Source organism: Myodes glareolus, chromosome 23, assembly GCF_982192425.1.
Source record: "Myodes glareolus chromosome 23, mMyoGla1.1, whole genome shotgun sequence".
NCBI lineage: Eukaryota > Metazoa > Chordata > Mammalia > Rodentia > Cricetidae > Myodes > Myodes glareolus.
The window spans coordinates 30,228,208-30,245,025 of record NC_142048.1 but is presented as its reverse complement, the minus strand read 5'-3'; the positions used below and the strand labels follow the sequence as shown (position 1 = coordinate 30,245,025).

The 16,818-nt window shown below is 36.9% G+C and overlaps 1 pseudogene; it reads right to left on the bottom strand.

Moving 5' to 3' along the window:
* Positions 1-9,430: 9,430 nt before the first annotated feature.
* On the bottom strand, positions 9,431-11,364 carry LOC146890597 (disintegrin and metalloproteinase domain-containing protein 25-like; annotated as a pseudogene).
* Between the last annotated feature and the right edge of the window lie 5,454 nt (positions 11,365-16,818).

The window sequence follows — 16,818 nt, the reverse complement described above, 5'->3', positions numbered from 1 at the left end:
TGGATTTATTCCCTTTTAGATCTCCACATGAGGCCATTTTTTTTTAAATTGTACCTCACTTATAGACTAGTGAGTCCCAGAGGAAAAAATTCAACAAGGCTATGCCTAAATTCCCGATTCACTGAGATGCTGAGGTCATGTATGCACTGTGTGTTCGAGTCACTAAGTTGGGGACAATTATTTTACATAATGATCAATAATCACTATAAAAATTAGGAAATAACTGGGTGGTGGTGGTGCATGCCTTTAATCCCAGCACTCAGGAGGCAGAGGCAAGCGGATCTCATCAATTGTCTTTTCAAAAAATTGCACTGAAGAGATGTCTCAGCATGTAAATTATCTGCTGCTCAAAGTTGAGGACCTAATTTTTGGATGCCCAGAACCTACACAAAGCCAGGCAAAGTGCCTAGCATGTGTATTCTACCAGGGCTCCAGGGAAGAGATGGGAAGCAGAGACAGGGCCTCTTCAGATGCTCCAGGACCAGCCACCCTGCCTGAAGCACCAGTTAGCAAAGGCACCCTGTCTCATAAATGGTCCAAGGTCTGACCTCTCACAAACACATGTTATTCATCAGTCACATGGTAACACATGCACATACACACACACACACACACACACACCACATATACAATATCACATGACATAAATATATCAAATACAAGAAAATAAAAAAGATACCTATTGAAAATGTTTGTGCTGAGACATGTTATAGTTATATTTTCAAAAGTCACTAGATTTTTGAGATAAATATGAGAAAAGCAACTCATCATATACCCTAGCAACTTCATAATGTTATGACTGAGATTTTAAGTAGAAATATGAGTGATTTTAGACAAAGTGGGAATAAAATAATATAATAGTCAAGAAGGCTATACCAGGCAAAAGAATCTTGTAACAAGGAAAGATATATGAATATTTTTCTAGACAACAAAACCCAGTGAAGTTCACCAACACAATGAATAAATCTCACTGGTGAAAACAAGTATATAGACAAATATGATACAACATAACTCTTAAGTGGTGCTGTACAAGTTAATGATATTACTATATTTTAAAGGCAAAAATATTGAGCAAAATATCAACCACAAAGGTAAATAAAATATATAAATATTAAAAGTAACCAATGTAACTTCATTAGTGCAGAATATATAAAGTGTATGGCTATCTTGTATTGTCTTAAAGATGATTTAAATAAATTATAACCATGTACAGATAATTAAAAAACCATACTGTATAAGCTTTTCCATAATTACCAAACTTTATAACAGGTACATCAAATATAAACAGAACAAAAGAAGCCACCCATCCACCATGGCAGTTTGTAAATGCTAAGAGTCTGTGCCTGCAGTTTTTCCCAAAACCTCAGGTAGGAAATTCTAGAGTTGCTTTCACACCATCTACTGTCAGTACCCCATACTCTAATAGACCCAGGACCACGTATAGCCGCACTCAGAAGCCTAGTTAGAGGTCTCGAGAGTCAGTTCCCTCTCTTTTCCTGCTTACCTATCAGCTGCCACGCTTGCCAGGCTAATGATATCGGGCTGCTTGGTTTCAGACCCCTAAATTCAAACCAGAACTTCTAGTAGCCAATTCTAGATCCAATTCTCACTGACCCTCCTCACCAATGGGCCCGAAGTTCATGTGGAGCCATTCTCCAGACCCTACTAAATGACTTCTGCAAAGAGTCCTAAGTCTTAGTCACAATCTGCTCATCACACAAAACCTTACCAATTGTTTCAATCTTGTACAGTTTGGAGAAGAAACCTAAAGTCTAAACTTGAAATCCATAAAGGAATTCCCAGTGCCAACCTACCCACCTCCAGGCTCTTAGACAATTCTTCCTTCTACCTGCAGCTGGTCTCCAGGATGGCATGAACACCAATCCAGAATCCCAGTTACAGAATTGTAAAGATAGTCCTCTTCCCACATGTCTCTTCTTCTACCAACCATTCTACCTCCTGTCCTAAATTGGGACAACTAAGATTCTGAATTCAGTAACTCAGAGTGGCCCCAGACTGAAAATCAAGTGCTATTTGATTGGCACACAATTTGCCACATTGGGATAACATTAAATAAATTCCTAACACCTACTGAGCAAAGATAAGATTGAGTATTCACAAAAAGACTCTATAAACACTGAGCCCATCCCCAAAGCAAAACCACAAACTCCAAGAAGATATACCTCCTTTAAAAGCCGGCATCCTTCTTTAATCCTCATTTGGAAAAGTGGCATAGCTGAGGTACAAGACAGTGAGTTCATAAATATGTTCAAGGAACTCAGAGAACATGAATAAAAGTCTAAAAGAAAACTGTGAAAACTAGAACAATTGAAATAATGGAAAACAATTTATGAAATGAAAATAAAATTAAAGAAATAGAATTCTTGAAGAATAGCAAAACTGAAATAAAATTCAAAATGAAAAAAATATTAGCAAGGTAAACAAAATGCTCAGAAGAAAGTCCTCTAACAGTTTGGATGAAGTGGAATAAAGAACAACACATCTTAGACACCCAGGAAAACAAATGCAAATACTTCCAAATCCAAAACAAAACATCCAGGAAATATGGGCAAAATAAAGAAACCAAGCTTACAATTAATAAAGATAGTTTGGAAGAAAGAGACAAAACAAAGGCATAGAAAATATTTCAAACAAAAATATTTTCCAAATATAAAGAAAGAGATGCATAACAATATGCAAGACTAATAAAGAAAAACAGATGATAGAATTATAAAGTGAACTCTCATGGCAAAAAACTAAATGTACAGAACCAAAAAAATAAAGGATAATTAAAGCTACAAGGGAAAAGATCAAGTCACAAAAAAGACAGACCTGTTAGAGCAACATCCAACTTTAAAAGGAAAAGCTCTGAGGACCAGAAGGGCCTGACTTAATAGTCTACAAACTCTGAATGACCATAGAGAGGCATGATCAGACTGTTACACATATTAAATTTTAAGACTGTCTTTTATAATCAAAAGAGATAGGAAAAATGTTTCATAAAAAACAAATTAAGGAATTCATGTCCACCAAAACAACTCTACGGGAGATGTTAGAAGACATATTTTAATTTAATGAGAAGGCTACCAACACCAGCAACAAATGATCACAGAACAGTTATGCAAAATAACTCCAAAAATATGACCAAAGCAATAAAATAATAAGAATTAATAAACCTTTCTCAAAACTAACTCTCAATATTAATGATCACAATTTTCCAGTAGAAAAGACTCAGAATAATAGATTGGATTAGAATTAGAATACACCTTTGAGTTGTCTCTAAGAATCACGCCTCACAATCGGAGGGCCCCCACCTGAGGATAGAGGGATAGGAAAAAATTACAATTAAATGTAACTTATAAATAAAAAGGTGTGGATATATTAAATTCTGACAAAATGGACTTTAAACCAAACGAATCAGAAATGATGGTGATGGACAGTACTTATTCTCTTAATAAAAATTTTAGAATATTACAATTCTAAACATCTGTTTGCCAAGCACAAGGTTACCCAACTTCATTAAAAAAAAGTATTAGATACAAAATCATAAGTTGACCCCAGCACAGTGATAGTAATTGACCTCAGTACACAGTATCATCAATATTTCATCTAGACAAATTTCAAATGGAGAAACTCTGTCATTAAATAATATCATAAATAAAAGCAACCTCACAGACACCTGTAAAATATTCCACCTAGACATTAAAAATATATTCCTTCTTCTGAACTCAAGAAAATTTCTTCAAAACTGACCACATATTAAGACACAAGTTCAACAAATTTAGGAAAAAAGAAATCACATCCTGCACTGTACCTGAACCCTTGAACCAAAGATGGATATCAACAACAAAATGAGTCACAGAAAGTATAGAAATTTATTGAAACTAAGCAACACACTACTGAAAGAAAATTGGGTACAGGGAGAAATCAGGAAGAAAACTCAAAACTTTGTAGAATTGAATGAAAATGAGAATGCAAAAATAAGCCAAAATCATAGTGGCACAGTGTAAGCAAGCCTAAGAGGAAATTTCACAAGGTCCTATATCAAAAAATGTGGGAGAACTGATGTAATTGAGAGCTTTAGAAAACATTTGAAAAGAGTAGATGGGAGAAATATAAATTTAAGGCTGAATTAATTAAAAAGAAATGAAAAATACAAAAAAGTCAATGAAACAAAGAATTGGTTCTTAAAAATTAGATTGGCAATCTTTAGTCTTATTTGCTAAAAGAAAGGGGATATAAATTAATAAAAATTAATTTTTAATTATAAGTCCTTAGAAGAATCACTGAAGAAATTCAGATAAGCATAAAAGCACACTATGATAAAACCTGTATTCCACCAAACTAGAAAATTTTAAAAAAGGATGATGAATTCCTTAAGATATGCAATTTTCCAAAGTTAAGTCAAGATGAAATAAATAATTTTAATAGACACATGAAATGCATCCAGATAGAAGCAGTGATTAAAACAATACACCAACTAAAAGAGCTTTATGGCAAGATAGATTCATTACAGACTTCTGTGAGACTTTCAAACAAGAGCTAACATCAATATTCCTTAATTTATTCAATGAAGTGGAACCTGGAGGAACATTCCTAAATTCTTTGTATAAAGCCACTGTTTCTCTGCTTCCAAATTCAGACAAAGATTCAATGACAAAAAGACTATAGACCAATAGCTCTTGTGAACAAAGATGTAAAATTCTCACTAAAACATTTACACCACAAATTCAAGAACACAACTGATGTTCAAGTTGGCTTCCTCCAGTAGATACAGGGATGATTCAATACATATAAATCAATGAATGCAATCCACTATATAAAAGAACTAAAGAACGGAAGCCACATGATTATCTCAGAAGAGAAGGCCTTTGACAAAAACCTAACATCCCTTCATGATAAGAGAGTCCTGAAGAGACAAGGGATACAGAAACATACATTGGTGCAACAAAGGCAATTTCCACAGAGGTCACACAAATATAATTCTATGCGGAGAGAAACTCAAAACATTTCCATTAAAATTAGGAGCAGGACAAGGATTTTTCACTGTTTATAAGTTTGTTAAATATGGACCTTGAAATGTTAGCTAGAAAGTAAGACAACTGAAGAAGAGTGAAGGAAATCTAAATAGGAAATGAAGTCAAAGTATCCTTAATGGCAGACGATATACTTTTATACATAAAAGACCCTAAAGACTATTTCAGGGAACTTGTACAGTTGGTAAGTACATCCAGTAATATAGTAGTGTATAAAACCTACAAAAATTTGTAGCTTTCCTATATACAAATGGTAAACACAGAGAAAAAGACATCAGAAAACAACATCTTTCCCAATAATCTCAAAAGTATTATGGAAAAGCTATGAGCAATGAAATGAAAAAAATATATATATAATAAAAACTTTAAGATACTGAAGTTTCCATATAATGGGGTGAGACAATTTTTCAACAAGCTATCACATACTACCAAATAAGTCATCCAGCATTAGAAATAATTTCATATTTTTGAGTTGCTGGATAATGGGTTTCCATATACCCTTTAAACATCACAGTCTATTGCTGATGTATTTGCTTACCCTCCAGAGCTTGAAAGTAAGACCCTATTGTTGAAGAAAAAACATAATTAAGCCATAGAATATGGAGAAACCCAGCTTGTAACTCAGTCAAAAATTTCACCCCTAGTAGCTAGTATTTCCAGTGCTGTACATGTTACTGAAATCATAAGTTTCATCCACTTATAAATCCTGTGAGGCACAAGGATGCCTGGCAGTACATGCCCACTGGTGCGATAGTGGCAGGGATGTTGTGGGAGTAACTAAGCTTTTTACTTTTTAAGGCCCACTCTATGATATGAGATTTTTATCAGACACTGTCAAAGAGCCATGAATATGAGGATAGTTAGGCCATTGGACCTAGAGGAAAGCCTACTACCATTGCTCTGCTAAATAAATATAATGACAAAATAGCTCCTAATGTGACATACTCCTATAACCTCTAGATTAATGTATTTTGTTTTCATCAGAGAAGTTTGTGCTTGCAATAGATGGCAATTAACACAGAAAACCACAAGTCAACATGAAGAAAATAAACTTTGGAATGATCAGACCTAAACGGGATGTCTATTTAATACCTTTACCCTCAAGGTTTAGGTATCTGTGACAAAGAGATTATGGAAATATTGTAGGAGACAGAGGTGGTAGATGATACCAAGGAAACTGCGTTTTCTGGAAAACAGAATGAATACACAGATAATATGACAGCAGCTTCAAGACCTGCACAAGTTCTAGTTAGACAAAGTCCAAGCATGGAGGAGGGGAGGTGGAAATGACATGTCATTCCTTGCAAACCCAAGCTCAGGAGTCATCAACCCACACAAATTGAACTCAGCGGTCTTCGTTTTTTGTGGCTGGCAATGAAGGCTGACTGAAAAGCTAAGGACAATGGCATTGGGTTTTTATTCTACTGCATGGACTGAGTTTGTGGGAGCCTAGTTTGTTTGGAAGCTCACCTTTATAGACCTGGATGGAGTGGGGAGGACCTTGGACTTCCCACAGGGCAGGGAACCCTGACTGCTCTTCAGACTAGAGAGGGAGTGGGAGGTGGGGAGGGGGAGGGAAAAGGGAGGCAGGGAGGAGGTGGAAATTTTTAATAAATAAATAAATAAAAGAGTGAGAAAGAATTTGATGTTTTGTATATGTTGTATTAGAGGATTTAAGAGGAGTTCAGGGTGAAGAATATATGAATTTTTCACAGAATATATAAATCTCTTTAAAAAAGAGAGCAAAACTAAAAAGCTAACAGAAAACTCTCTGTCAAAAATACTGAGTCTTTAAACACAGTGTTTTAAGATTAAATATATTGGTGTCATTATACATATGCACATATATATTCATATATGTATATATATGTTGACTTCAAGGGAGTTTCATTGGTTGTGAATATACAGAATGAAGACAGAGACTTGAAAAGGTAGCTCATGCAAATAGAAACTAAAGAAAACAAGGTATTATATTAGTATCAGACAAATTATGTTTTTAAAAGATCATTATTAGAGAAAGAAAAATGTAATGATAAGGTGATAGAAGATTAACAAGAAGATATGCCAATTCATTATACATGAACTCAACATCAGAACATCAGAAGTGATAAATCATGTTGCTTGTGCTTTAAGAGATGGGGTTGTGTTGTAAATATATTTATCGGGGGTAACACTCTACAATCAACAGTTGTCTGAATATTGACCAGTTGTAGCTTTTGGTATGGTTTCTGATGCTAAAAGAACCAAACATACAAAATATGAAAGGGACTTTTTGGCAAATAGGGATTCACGGAGAAAGTTGGAGGGGTATAGAGAGCTCAGTAGGGGATGAAAGCTGTCTTAGTCAATGTTCTACTGCTGTAAAGGGACAAGATGAGCGCAGAAACTCTTGGAAAGAAAATCATTTAATTGGGGCTGGCTTATAGTTTCAGAGGGTTAATCCATTAGCATCATGGTGGCAGACATGATGCTTGAGAAATAGCTAAGAGTACTGTCTCTACATTTGCAGGCAGGAGGAAGAGAAAGTCACTGAGTCTGACCTGGGCTTTTGAAAACAAAAGCTGACCTCCAGTTCTATACCTCCCCCAACAAGGCCATACCTCCAAGTCCCTTTATACTGTGCCACTCTCTTGTGACCAAGCATTGAAATCTTTGATCTTATAGGGGGCATTCTTATTCAAATCACCACAAGAATTATTCTATGCTTTACTAGTGTATAGTTTTATGTCAATTTGACAAAAGCTAAAGCCATCAGACAGGAGGGAGCCTCAGTTAAGAAAATGCTTTCATGCATGAGGTTGTGGGTAAGCTTTTGGGGCATTTTCTTAATTTGTGATTAAGGGCAGAGAGACCACCCCACTGTGGATAATGCCGTCCCTAAATTAGTAGTCCTGGGTACTGTAGGAAACAGGCTGAGCATGCCATGGGAAACAAACCAGTAAGTGGTACCTATCCCTAACTTCTGCATCAGCGCCTGCTTCCAAAACCTTGCACTGTTTGTGCTCCTGTTTCTTAAAATGAGTAATTACACTGTGGAAGTGCAAGCCAAATAAGCCCTTTCTTTCCTAACTTGCTTTTGGTCAAGGTGTATTATCACAGCAATAGAAACCTAACTAAGACACTTTATTTACATAGAAAATAGTCAATGGACAAATAAAATCAATTAATATAGCAAATGGATTAAGAAGGTAGAGAGTGGGACATCTCTCATGTTGATTATGAGAATGCATCATAGTACAAGTATTATTAAATGAGTAGAGAGGCCCTGAAGCCCTGAAAGTACAAGAGTAAAAAATCTTAGTTCAGAGCTAGAATATTTTCTGCTCATGCATTTGATAATTAGCAACTGTGAAATGATAACAAAATGAATAGTCTTTAAAACACAATAATATGACTTAGCAATCCCATTCTATGATGATATATGTAAAGTAAATGAAATCAGAGTTTGGAACATGGACATACCCCCTCCCTTTTATCTTGTAGCCCCATGTATAATAGCAAAAAAAAAAAAAGACAAAAGACCAAACCAATACAAAACCTATCTTGCCCATCAACAGAGAAATAAAGTGTGAAATAAATAATGAATAGAATAAAATAAAACCTCATGGGAAACCACATGAATTTAGAGGATATAAGTAAAGTGAAATAAAACAAAACTGGCTTAAAATACATAATCTCACCCACTTTTAAAATGAAACAAGATCATCACACAGAATTTGAGTATAAAACAGACACCAATACCTAGATGGATCAGAGAAGAGGTGAATGATGGGAATATCTGCTCACCAGAGAAAACATGGCCATTAGAAAGAAGTTAGACCCATGCTTAGGAAACATAGTACCAATTTCATAAAATTAAAAAAAAAATCAATGAAATTCTTAAAGTAATATAAAGTATGAGTTTCCTAAAATTCCTTTTATTTGGTCGTAGATTCTGATGATCCAGAAACAATGTTGTTCCCTGGGACCCCTTGTGGGGGTTTCTGATACAAGCAGTAACGGTCTCCTGCCAGTAGGTAACAGATTAATACTTGTGGGGGAGGGGGTGTTTCAAATTAACTGGGATTATTTTCTGAAGTTGGAAAAATTTGCTCTCCAGATGTAATTCGAGCACTATGCTCTTCATTTTCTGTTGGACTTTGAATATTCAAGTTTTGTTTTCCTTTGTTTGGGATTCATCCTTGAGCTGTTTGATCCCACCTGATGTTTGAGCATTATCCTCTCCAGTTTCAAGCGAAGTTTAAATATTGGGCTCCTCCTTAATTCTATCATTTCGCTGTTCTGTCTCAAGTGAAGTTTTGACATTGTGCCTTTTATTGTTTCTCAAACAAGTGGAAATTAGAAACAAGCAAAAAATAATCCAAAAAGAAATCAACAAGCCTAAAGTATAATCATTAAACCTTGATTTTCTGCCATTTCTTCTCAAGGGAGGTGGGGCCACTGTCAACACTCCCTCCCCCGCCCTTTTCCTTGCAGTGTGGTGGGCTCCACTCAGGGTTGCAATGGTAGTGGTCTCTGTTGTTGCAGATCCCATTCAAACTGCAGGTCTTTGGTGAACAATGACTTATCAACGCAGACATATGGACACACTTTCTGTTAATGCACATATGGTTTGGGGCACAGCCTGTGCCATCCTCCACATCGCCAATGTCAGGTCTGGTTATTCACAAACGGTAGTCTGTATCCCCAACGAGTCACCCAATTGTAGTGACTCCAATGCACCGTGTAATGACTTCTCAGATGAGGAATCCTCGTCACGTTTTCACATTGGATTCGCCCACACAAGATATCTGAGATATTGCATTTTACATATTGTCCTCTATTAATGATCCCACAGTTGACAAAACGGTCACCCCGGGTATTCATTTCCAAATAGCAACTTTTCGCGGCATTCTTGGCTTCCTTGCCAAAAATCTGCTGACACTGTATTGTATTGTTAATACATTTCTTCCCATAGCAGGGCCCACCGTCACGTACACATTAGACATGTACACATCTTCAGAACATTTACTTGAATTTCCATAGCACCATTCTGGAAGATCACATTCATTGTGTTTTGCTCTACACACTGTGCCTGATGACATGAAGTGACAATTTTTACAACAAAGCCCTCTAGCACAATCAACATTGGGTTTCAGGGCACACTTATCTTGGCAACATGGATCTTTTAAACACAACTGAAGAGTTCCATGGTCACACTCCTCTCCATTTTCAACCACACCTTTTCCACATTTTGTCAATGCCACAATATCCTGTTTATTTGGGGAATCGTGCAAACAGGCCTTTGCATAACTTGTTTGAAACTATCTATCATAACTGCAGTTGCTAAATGTCACACCATCACCTTTTGTTGGATACATTATACAGGATACATATACAATATATTTTCTACCACATGCACATGTATGATTACTTTCATTGTGGAGCATACCCAAATTATGGCCCAACTCATGTGACACTGTCTGGGAAAAGCTAGTCGCTGACGGACCCCTGAAACTTCCAATGCCACAGTTAAAACCAGAATGACAACATAGGCCATACCAGTTGATATGCCATATGGGTAATTTGCAAAAAGATGCCCAACGTCTTGATGAACACGACGATCCAGGTTCTGTTTCTTCCAGGTGCAAAATCTGCTTAGAAGAGGTGCCAATTTGGCTTCAACATCTATAAGATTTTCTTTATTCCATATCTCAAGTGCCATTAAAACAATCACAACTTCCAATAGAGAAAAGTGGACATTTATTACATTTAGAACAGTGATTACATCCTCATGCACTTGTGAAATGTTACTCTCCCGATAAACAAATCGATGATTGTCTATCACTATTGTAAATTCCACTGTAAGTCCGCTGGTTTACCAGCCAGGACTGCTGCTCTGCCTCAATGTGAAAGCATCATCTTGAACTTTTCATTGTCATGCAATTTTTTCTTCTGTTAAGCCACATTCCCTGGGAAATGATTCTGTCTCTCTACTGTACATCTTATAAATCAGATGTTCAAACGAGGAAGAAAACTTCTTGGGCTTTATTTCATAATCTGTGCCATTTATTTGCAGTAATCCTAGAAGGCCCCCAAAGCAGGTGGTAACGGCCACCATGGATTCTGGATCCGCATCAATATAGCCTTGGTAGTAGCAGCCATTCTGCACAAAAGGGTGGTCTTCAAGAAGAGCACCTTGGTCAGTGTAGGTGAACACAGAAAGATGTTTGGAGACTAAGTTCCTCTTGAACTTCATGGAGATAATGTGTCTCTGACCGTCAATATACAGGCAATAAGACAGCCATGTTGGAGGCCTACTGTCTTGGCTAGTATCAGTGACCCTCATGGGTATCACCACTTCTGGTGGACCGCTGTATTGTTCAAAATGCTAAGACAGTGTCCATAAAGATAGGAAAAGTCATGTCCTAAACCATAGCCACAGGAAGGTGATCTTCACATGTACCAGTGTCTCAAGCAAAGTTGTCATGAGAGCAATGGAATCTTGGAAAGAGGCTCTGCTTTTTGTGTTCACCTTTTACTGTGATTGTGTTCAGTACGGACTTGTAATGATTTGTCCTCTTGCAGAGTCAATCCATTAGAACAGCAGCATTAAAGCAAAGAGGAACAAAAAGGCAAAAATATGCATGAGTAAATCACAACTACATCAGGATAGAAGAAAAAAAGTAAGACATGGCCAAACAGAGATCAGCATTTGGCCAAGGTGTGACTTAACATAGCGCTTTGGCTTTGCCCTCCAATATTTTAAAACATGATTTATTTTGAAAGTTGCTTGCTTGTGTGTGTGTTTGTGTTCATGTCTGTCTGTGTATGCTCAGATGCATGAGGGTACCATTGGATACCAAGGAGGGCATAGGCTGCTCTGGAAAGAGGGTAAATATTATTATAAGCTGCCTACTGTAGGTACTAAAAACCCAACTCTAGTTTTCTGAAAGAACAGCAAGTTCTCTAAACCAGTGAGCCATTTCTCCAACCCCCTACTTTATAGTTGTGGTAAAGCACAGTCAGATTGCTGTGGGTGTATAGAATAGTAATTGACGCAGGCTGTGAGAATTTCTTAACTGAGATAAAGGACTCAAAGCTTCTATTAATTTTTAAAATATATATACTTTTATGGACATTTTCATAAAACTGCTTCAATGGGAATCTGAAAGAGACTCTTGGCATATTCATGCCAACATAGATTGAGTATCAATACTTTTATATTTTAAAGAATCAATTATTTAATTATATTAAAAATTTATTTTTTAAAGATACAGAATCATTGATTATTGATGGCCATTAATATGTATTCCATGTAATAAACCACTAATTTTCCTTTCTCTTTCTAATTCCCTCAAATTGCAAACTCATTGTCAAAGTATCAGTTGTCTTTTTAAATAATATCTGTCTACTATGACATGTACGATTACTTGCTAAAACAAACACTAGTAAAACTGAAGTAAAATCTTGGATCCTGGGATGCTGAATTGAAACTCAAGCATGCTCATATTTCATTATTTCTTAAGAAAAAATTATTTCCAAAGTTGCTGGCCACATAAAGTAAAATGAAGACTAAAAAATGTTTATGGAGGTAACAGTAAAGATGGGGGAATACTGAAGAACCTCCAGACATAAAAAGTCAAACACTAACCCAAATCATCCAGACATGAAAAGTCAATCACTAATACAAAGCTCATTTGATTAATTTAAGCATACCATAACTATTTCTCTATTTTCTTTTCGAATTACCAAGATTGTGCTTGTCTTCCCCATTGTTAAGCTCTAGACTAACTATGACTGATAACATTTTTCTCTCTTTTTTAAATTTATTTATTTATTTGTTTATAAAAATTTCCACTTCCTCCCCTCCTCCCCATACCCTCCCATTTTCCCCACTCTCTTTCCTCCTCCCCCCCTCCACTCCCTCTCCTTTTCCCTCTCCAGTCCTAAGAGCAGTAAGGGTTTTCTGCCCTGTGGGAAGTTCAAGTTCCTCCCCTCTCCCTCCAGGTCTAGGAAGGTGAGCATCCAACCAGACTAGGATCCCAAAAAGCCAGTACATGCAGACAAAACAAGACCCAGTGCCATTGTCAATGGCTTCTCAGTCAGCCCCCATGTCAGCCACATTCAGAGAATCCGGTTTGATCACATGCTCGTTCAGTCCCAGTCCAGCTGGCCTTGGTGAGCTCTCATTAGATCAGTCCCCTTGTATCAGAGGGTGAACGCACCCCTTGCAGTCCTGATTTCCTTTTTCATGGTCTCCCTCCTTCTGCTCCTCATTTGGACCTTGGGGGCTCAGTCCAGTGCTCCAATGTGGGTCTCTGTCTCTATCTCCATCTATCATCAGATGAAGGTTCCCTCTGGTCCTGCCTTTCTTGCTCACGTTCTCCCTCCTTCTGTTTCTCATTTGGACCTAGGGAGTTAAGTCCAGTGTTCCAATATGTGTCTCACTTGTCACACACAGTTCAGCCTGAAGGCCCAAGTCCCTAAGAAGAATGTTTCTCAAATACTCCTCTGTTTGTAAACAATTTTCCTTTAATTTTTTACTTTTCTTCAATAATACCCAGGCTCCTCAAATAAACATTGTTTTTGCCTTTTACAAGTTGATATTTATAACTTTAGCAATGGAAGTTTACATTGTAAAACACAGACATTTTTATATGGTATTTCTTTATACTTCTTGTGTAATGGTAACTACATAGGTATATGTATGTATATCGTGTGTTATGTAGTACAGGAATGTGTTTATACATGTAAAACTGTGTGTGTGTTGGGTATTTCTTCACATGCTGGGGCATGCACGTTGAGGATATGTGAGGGTGTGTAAGTGTGCGTGTACACATGATTTGGTGCAAGTGCCAGTAAGCATGGCATATATCTAGGTTCACAGAAGTGAACATAAGGTTTTGCTTCTCAGGCTCCACCCACCTTAGTTTTGAGACAAAGTTTTCTCTTGAACCTGGACCAACCTATTAAATGCAAATGCCAACAAATAAGTCCAGTGGATGGCCTGACTCTACTGTTAAGTCAGGAGCATAACCCCAGCACCTGGCATCCATCCCAGCCACCACCATTGGTCTGGACTCCAAATCCCAGCATGCCAGATCCTGAACCCTCCCTAAAGGAGGGTCAGGACCACCACCACAGGATATGTAAGTAGGCTCCCAGAGGAACCACATGTGGTTCCTGTTCCGGGTTTGCATGTGCTCCTGCTTTCCCGTCTCCCTGCCATGCGCTCAGCCATCCTAGAATGCTGCATTTAATAAAACAATGGGCATTTTAATTTGGTTTGATCTGACCTAATTGGATTTCCTTGTGCTGGTGGAGCCACTCGTTTGAGGATTCTTTCCTAACATCTACCTCTTCAGCTTTGGGATTAGTAGCACATGCCCCCTTGCATACCTTTTAAGAGGTATATTAGGGGACAAACCCCAGTCCTTGTATCTTCACAGTAAGTGTTTGAACAACTGAGATATCTCAGTAATGTTCCATAGATGTCTTTAAGGTGGCGAGTATGCCAGATTGCTTGGAGGAAGTAATCAAGTAGGTAAGCAGATGTATAACCACACCGAGTGCCAAGAACATGGAAGGAAAGGTTCAGAAAGAGACATCTGTGGACATTATCACGAAACTGATTAAAATTCTGACATACTGTCACTGGACATCACTGTCTTGATATAGACTCGATAATTATTAGAGAGCATAGACTGGTGCCATAGTATAACGAATTATTCACCCCTACCATGGCACTGTTGAGATTGCACCAACATAAGTTTGTCAGAATTTAATTCACAGTTTTCATTACAGAAGTGTGTGACAGAAGCATAAACGTGGAGGAATATTTGAAGTAGACCATGTTACTTTACTCTCTCAATTATCCCAGAGCCGTCAAACCCTGAGAAAATAGAATATTTTCATACAAAAGCTGGTACAGAGCCATAGTAATAGTCCTTAGGTTAAAATATCATGTGTCATCTTTTATCCAATATCAACAGAGCTTTATCAGTGCATAAATTACTAGCCAGTTACCACCCAGTCTCTCCCTCATTAAGACTATATTTTAACAAGTTAACAATCTGATTATAGTCACCTGATACAAAAGAAGAAAGCATGAAATTGCAAAGTACACTGCCACTTTCTATGTATAGATAATTGGAAAAGAGTTATGGGAAGTTTGAGCATAATCGTACACTAATTATTTATGTTTTTCTTTAAAAACTTACCAACTGGCAAAGGGATGTCCATGATCCTTTCTCAGGGTGACTTTCTTCATGACTCATTTGTTATATCCATCTTCTGAGCAGAGATTTTTATTTGAGACCTCACATGACAAATGGAATGTAAGTTCTCTCATTTGTTTGTCATGGAGCAAATTCTAGATTTATTTATATTGGGCCTAGCAACAAGAATGTCCCAGCCTACAGAACATGACAACCAACTGAGCTGCTTCCCAACTCTGCCTACATCTCCCCAACCAAATTTATTCTCAAAATCAGTAAATCTAAATAACTCATCCTTGTTTGTTATGCTCCAGTAACTATAATCTAAATAAATTTCATTTCCTCACCTGTCTTCCTATTCTCCTTAAATATGGTAAAAAGAAGCTTATGTTCTATATTTTTGTTAATATTACAGACCTCGTACATGTTTATTTCCTCAATATTGAAGTATGTTATAGGACATTGAAAGTACTTCAAGTCCCAGAAAAATTATTCTACTCTCTTTATAAATAGTCTGAAAAACTGAGTGTCCACTGTTCCTTCTTATCCTTCTCAGGTTGGTGAACAACATTGCACTTCTGCGTGGGCAGAAACCTTTTCTTTTTCACGGAACCATCATACAAAAGAAAAAGTAAAGTAAAAAGAATGTAGAAGACAGGGCGATGAGTAAAACAATGGTAGAGGGACAACTTAAAACTGCCAGTTACAGACTGATGGTAACTGAAAAGACAGCAATCTAAAATGAGTGCACGTAAAATCCTGTATGATACAAATGATAGAAACAGGTGTAGTCACTCTTCCTGAAGAGTTTTAATATCTATGTGTCCTTTCTGCCAGTGCATTCATTCCCCTGCCGCCTTATAGGCAGAGCTACTCTGTTTCACACATTGCTTACAGCTTCCATCACAATTAGCTGTTAATAGGACCTAATTTGATCACACAGTTCTATTTTCCTGATTAAGTTTTGATAACTTCCTTTGTAAGTAACACAAACTTAAACAACAGATATTCATTGTCTGGTAGCCTCGGAGAACATAACCCCAATAATATGCATCCTCGGAGCCACACATTCTCTAATGTTGCTAAGGGATGATTGATTTCATGATTTGCCTTCAGTTTCTGATAATTCCCTATATTTTGGAAGCATATCGTTAATCTTCACAAGGAATTCTGTGTGTTCAATTTTATGTCATTTACATGAACCCATATTTACATCATATGCTATGGCTAAGAGAAAACCCATCCTGCGTCAAAGTTATATATGCTAAAAATGATGTTATTAAAGAATTTTTATTAGAAATAGAAATATGCAGCTATACAAAAAATAGCATGCAAACTAAATATTTATAAATCAAAAAGAAAGAAATGGCAATAATCAAAATTAGGGTACATTAATTTACCATATCCAGCAATATATTAACTTTCCGGAAAGAAATTCAATAGTGTTGAATAATTTTAGTGTTTTTAGAGCAACAGTATAGAGCAAACATATGATAACTGATAACCAATTATATAGGGAAATACACAAACATAACAGTAACGCTAAAGAAAAAGATACTAATATTTTGAGAAGCTGCTGGTGG